Raw genomic sequence first — 6,497 nt, 5'->3', positions numbered from 1 at the left:
CATAAAATGAATTGTTCTTTCACCTAACAAGATGCAACCATCTTTTGTACAAAGACATTCCCAACCTCTTCTCAAGATGAGGAGATGCAAACTTTCAATAGTCATTGTATCCATCTCTGGGGAACAGTCACCTGTCCATTACCAGGTTGTGTTGACTACTCTCTTCAAAAGAGAGCTTCATCATCTGAGAATTTTCTTTTTGTAAAGATGCAGTTTATTAGAACAAAAGGCCACAAAACATGAAGACTTAGCATGGAAGAAGTAAATGAACTCAAATGTCCTTTGACCACTTACAGAATGCATTTCATGAAAGTATAAGATGTTTGATTATTCAGTCCTTGCCACCTCTTCACTTTCAAAGAGAGTGTAAGGGGTCAGAAGATTGCCCCAAGTAGGCCTCAGGGTCAGACTGAAGTCAGTTTGTGGTGGGCGGACTTCATCCTCCTGTGTCTGCTGAGGTGAGACTTCTGGCTAAAGCCCTGTGCACACGTCTTGCACACATAAGGCTTCTTGCCCTGGTGTGTCATCTGATGTAAGATGAGGTGTGAATTTTGGGGAAAGCCTTGGCAATGCTCTCTGCATAAACAGGGCTTCTTTTCTGAGTGTCCCCATTTGTGCGTGATTAAAGCTGACTTACTGCTAAAGCCGAGTCCATACTGCCTGCACAGGTAAGGCTTTTCCCTTGAGTCTTTCTGCCTGTGCTAGATGAGACCTGCCTGGTGACTGAAGCCTCGCCCACACTCCCTGGACACGTACGGCTTTTCCCCTGAGTGTGTCCTCCGGTGTCTGATGAGATTGGACTGCTGGTTGAAACCTCGCCTACCGTCCTTACACACAATGGGCTTATCCCCTGAGTGTATGTTCTGGTGTCTGTGAGGTGTGATTTGAGTCTAAAGCCTCACCCACACAGCCCACACACGTCAGGTTTCTCCCCAGTGTGTGTCCGCCTGTGTGAGATGAGGGTTGAATTCTGGCTGAAGCTGTGCCCACACACGCCACACACATAACGCTTCTCCTTGGAGTGTGTCCTCTGGTGTGAGATGAGGTTCGACCTGTCGCTGAAGCCCAGGCCACAGTCACTGCACACGATGGTCTTCTCCTCTAACTGTGTCCTCTGGTGTCTGATGACAGCTGGTTGAAGCCTTTCCCACACTCCTGGCACACGTAGGGCTTCTCCCCGGAGTGTGTCCGCTGGTGTATGATGAGGTTTGACTTCTGGCTGAAGCCCCGCCCACACTCGCTGCACATGTAAGGCTTCTCGCCCAAGTGTGTCCTCTCATGTATGATGAGCATAAACTTCCAGTTAAAGCCTCACCCACACTCCCTGCATACGACAGGCTTCTCCCCTGAGTGTGCCTTCTGGTGTCTGGCAAGGCTTTTCCTTAGGCTAAAGCCCTTCTCACACACCCTGCACACATAAGGCTTCTCCCCTGAGTGTATCCTCTGGTAACTGAGCAGGTTTGTCATCTTGCTAAAGCCCAGTCTACACTCCCCAAAGTTGACTGGTCCAAATCCTAACACTTCTATCCTCTTCAACAGTCTGTCTGTCTCCTCGGAGTTCTCCCTCTGAGCTGGCTGGCCTCTACCTCCACCCACCTCTGGGGTGGCGGCCTGGGGAACGTGCCTGAAGTCCTTTTCTTTGTCTTTCCAAAGGCTTCTTCTCTCTCCTGACCTTCTGCTTTATCGTTCCGGGAACTTCCATCGGAGGCTTGCTGCTGGTCCCCCGGGCACGGATCTCCTGGCTGGGCAGGATCTTCTGCACACAAGCACGAGGAGATCCAGGGAGGATGACTACACAGCATATGCTGCATGCGGAATTTCTGACTGGAGAAATCCGGAGGGCAGAAAGGACTGAGGTGGGGTTCTGGCTTTGGTCCTGCTGGGCCAGTGGCCGGTGGGCATTTTCTCTCTTCTCTCCAGGTTTCCTTCCCTTGCTCCAGCTTGGTGATGAGTTTTGGTTTAGAAAATGGAATCCCCGGTGAGACCAGGTTGCTGTAATTCTCCAGCATCACCTCCCGGTACAGGGATCTCTGAGCAGGGATGAGCAGCTCCTGGGTGAAATCCATAGCCACATCTCTGAATGCCATGTGTGCCTGAGGCTGGGCTGTCAGGAGCCCAGGAGTCCTCCCCTGGCCCACCAGGCAGTCCTCTCTGAGCAGGCAGGAGCCACAGGCGTCAGAACGAGAACCGAAAGGTTCAGGAGAGTCAATGGAAACTCTCAAGATCCGGCAGGGTGGGGTTTCCTCTTACTTAAAGGCATCAGGAATGGACCTGCTTTCCGCGCGGAGAAGGGCACGGCTGCGGCGAGGGTCCCGCTGGAGCCACACTCACCAGCGCCACCAAAGAACAAGGGGTCATTCGAGCCCCCGGTGGGGGGGACGGGGGCACTCCAGCAGGACGCCAGGACTACACTACCCAGAATCCTCGGGCCGCGCCGGGACCACGCCTCCCAGCATGCTCGGTGACCCCAAGAGCGCCGCCCGCCAGCCGCTCCCATCGGCCTCTGAGGGAGCAGCTTTTGGGTAACATGCTCCTGCCACCGGAGAATGGCCACTGTAGCGCTCGGATTCACCTTTTTTTCCCTTAAAACCACGTGGATAAAGCATGTAGCGAATCCCGGGTGAAGCTTCTCTCCGTGCCGTCCATCTGAGTATTTTCTTCTTTATTGCAAAGTTAACCTCTAACAACGTATATGACAACAAGGGAAGGAGGACAGAAAGTAAAATAACACACACACACAAACACAGGAAGAAGAAAATATGCACTGCTATAGTCCTTGTCCGTACACCTGGTCATAAAGTATATATATCAAAGTAAATTATACAAAAATTACATAGAAATAAATTAAATTAAATATATATATTCCTTCTTACACTACCTGTTCACATTTTTGTGTTTTCATCATCCTCACCCAGGATATTATCTGGTCAGTGTTTTTTTACCTGGTGGAGTGTGGCAGTGACCCCAAACTTTATTCCTGACGAGTCCAAGTCCTTAGAGATTCTGTATATTTGTGGTTGCTGTGATTTTGCATTACTGTTTACTCTTGGGCTCAAAAGTAGTGAGGGATGTCCCTGAGAATGCCCTAGGCTCCAGACAAAGTCTTTTCTGCAATTAAATTTCCTTTTGGTATTAATCGTCCCAAATAGTAGAGTAGTGCTCGCTTTTTTGCCTGTTGCTTCAGTGGCACAAGGACCCCAGAAGGGCCAGGGGGAAGTCTCAAATTCTAACGCAGTGGAACCATTGGTATTTATCCTGGTGGAAGATTTTCTCCCTTGGAAACCAAGACCTCCAAACTAGCAGAGCTCAAAGTTGTAGTGACAGGAAGCAAAAATGCTGAGAGTTTTTAGGTGTCAGAGTGAGAGGAGGTACTCCCACTTCCTGCCCTTGGTTCTAAGATCTCTGCATCCTATTATGGAAGATTTCTATGTAGCACCATATATTGGTCACTGAGTCAAAGTACATACTGCATTCTGTAAGACAGACCCCAGTTTTTTCCAGAGGGTTGTCTCCCAACTGGAACCATAGCTAAGGCTCCAGTAGCTCATTCCAAGATTCTTTGGGACCATTTGTTTCTGGTTGATGAGCTATGTAATAAGAATGAATTCCACGGGCCTGAGCCCATTGCCACACTTCTTTTGCTGAGAAATGAATTCCTTGATTAGAAGCAATGTTGTGAGGAATACCATGATGGCGAATAAGGCATTTTATAAGCCCATGGATGGTGGTGCTAGCAGAAGTGTTACAAACAAGGACAGCAAATCCAAACCCAGGATATGTGTCTATCCCGCTGAGGACAACTCTTTGTCCCCTCCATGATGGAAGGGGTCCAATTATTTAAACTGCCTCTGCTCTCCCTGGGAAATGATGCCACACAGGAGGCTCAGTGTTGGTCTCTGCTTTTGGCAAGTTGGGCACTCAGCAAGAGTGAAAAGCAAGTCAGCCTTGGTGACACAAAGTGCATGTTGTCAATCCCATGAGTAGCCTGCATCCATGCCACCATGGCCGCTTTGTACCTAGGTCCCCTGAGCAAGTACTAGGGGGGCTGGGGAAGAGTCTGACATGCAGAGAATGTGAGCATTCATAAGGCATACAGATATCTACCTAGCTTCGTATTCAGCCCAAGGGTCACCCCAAATTAAAGGTCATTGCATTGGCAAGAAAAGCCCTCCCCCAACCTCTGCTTCTATGTGGGTATTGGTAAAGCTGGATTCAAGATCAACAGGTGGAGTCTGCCCACCTGGCCCTTCTTGGGGAAGTATTTTTTCCTCCAGAGTCTTTGTAGTACTGTCTGACTGTATAATTTCTTTGGCACTGAGCTCTGGCTGCCTTGTGTTATTCTTTACTTGAAAATATATGCTTAAAAACAAATTTAAATTAGTACTTGAGGGTAGCAACCATAGTGAGCACATCTTGATATCACCAGAGACTCACTCTGTGGCTCTTACTCAATGAAGTAAAAAGCAAGATGCAGGGGAAAGTTTGATATTTAAGATGAGAAGCCCTAGGTTTGAGGCTTCCTCTTCTGCTTCTCCATGTGACCTTAGACAAGTCTTAGCACACTGCCTATGACGCCATCACGTATTCTGCCTGAACCACATGATGTTTATTGGTTCCATGCCTTACTTATGCTGAACCTTCCCCATTTTAATGAAAGAAGATGCCTTCATTATCTGAGTGGAGATATGAGTCTAGTAAGTTTCAGAGTTCCCTTTAAAATAGAGGCTAGTCACAATCTCTGAAAAAACTCAAAGCAGGCGATTAATAAAGGAAACTACTGTTGCTTAGTCGGTCCCAAAGTTGTAATTGATATTCATCATCTTTCTCTCCTCCCAACCATTCTGGATTTCCTGAGTATTCTGACTGGTCTTGGTAAGGACACCCAGCCGTTCATCCATGAGATATCTTAGCCCTTGTTGGGCTATTGTTTCTATAATTGCATACTAAGTATTATCTCTGGGCATAAAAGCACCGAGTGACATACCTGTGAACAACTTGGGTACCAGACACACTCTTCCCTGCCCTTATTGTGTGGCAGCAACTCTAACTTATGATAAGCAGGGTAGGTTTCCCTGCCATTAAATTAACACGTTTCTTTGCCTCTTAGTTCATTGATATGAGGGACTCAAAATAGCCAAATTCACAATTTTCAGTTCAGTGGAACCCTTACCGTGACCCCTGACAAAAGTATTCTGCCCCTGGGAACAAGGACCTCTAACCTGGCTAGCGTAATGATGTGAAGTTAGGAAGGACAAATTCTGTATTTGAGTCACTGGAAGTGATGGTGAGAGTGATCGCTCCTATTTCTTCCCCTTGATTCCCACTTCCATTAATTCTAGCTATTGGAGTACAGCACCATATGTAGGTTATTACTTCAACACATATAATGTATCTTCATCTCGACCCTTTGCTGGCATCTTGAGCATTAAAGACTAGTCACTGCTTGATTGGACTGGCTGTTCCTGGGTGATGGGGTACTTGGTTTAACCAGTGTATCCCATGATCATGTGTCCATTTGTGTACCTCCTTCGACATAAAATAGGAACTTTGATCCAAGGAAGTGCTATATGGGAGACCACGTTGATAGGTTAGGCATACTATAAGCCCTTGGATGGCAGTGCCAGTGGAAGTTTTGTAGGCAGGAAGTCACACTTATATTGAGAGTATCAATTTCAGTAAGGACAAATGGATGTCTCCTCCAGAGAGCAAGGAGTCTGATGTAATTGCAGGTCTCCAAGTGGCTGGCTGATCTCCTTCAGAAATTGTGCCACATCAAGGGTTCAGGCTAGGTCTCTACTGCTGGCACGTCAGGCAGTCATCACTGAAAATAGGTAAATCAGTCATGATGAGAGGAAGCCTATGCTTTGGGGCCCCGTGTGGTTTCCATCCTTGCCACACTGTCACTCTGTTCATGAGATCATTGCATCAGCACTTGTTGGCTGGGGAGATGGGTTGGCTGATTTCACAGGACAATTCTACCTGGCTGTTGAGGGCTGCTTTTATAGTGAATGACCTCTGCTGAGCATGAGGAGATACAAAGATCTGCATATTTTGTGCCCACCTATGTGCCCACAGGTCTATGTAACTCTTCACCAGACCTCCTTGTCTCTGATCTTCCAATTCTTTTCCTTCCAGGCTCCTTCCAACCAAGCCATCTGCTACCCAGAGATCATGTATATACACAGCTCAGGTTTCTTTTCCTTCACCCACAGTAAATGATGAAGCATAATGTTCCTTGTCTGCCCTCTGGGAATATTTACCACTGAGAAAATTTCCTTTTGTCACTGTTGAGTAGGGCTTTAATGCAGCAGCAAGTTTGGCTAGTACTATCATATTGCACTCTTTACAAACCAGCCTGAGGTCTTTTTTTTTTTCCCTTGGTTCGTTTAAGAACTCTTCTACCCCATGAGGTAATAAACGTGAATTGGGGCAGAGGAATCAGTAAACATATAGTAGACATGGGAGTCTGGCTCACGTAGTACAACTGACTTGTATTT

The 6,497-nt window shown here is 47.2% G+C and overlaps 1 pseudogene; it reads right to left on the bottom strand.

The window, feature by feature from the left end:
• Window positions 1-355: 355 nt before the first annotated feature.
• On the bottom strand, window positions 356-2,087 carry LOC138842801 (zinc finger protein 133 pseudogene; annotated as a pseudogene).
• Window positions 2,088-6,497: the final 4,410 nt, after the last annotated feature.

This window comes from Globicephala melas, chromosome 8, assembly GCF_963455315.2.
Source record: "Globicephala melas chromosome 8, mGloMel1.2, whole genome shotgun sequence".
NCBI lineage: Eukaryota > Metazoa > Chordata > Mammalia > Artiodactyla > Delphinidae > Globicephala > Globicephala melas.
This window is presented reverse-complemented; position numbering and strand designations above follow the sequence as displayed.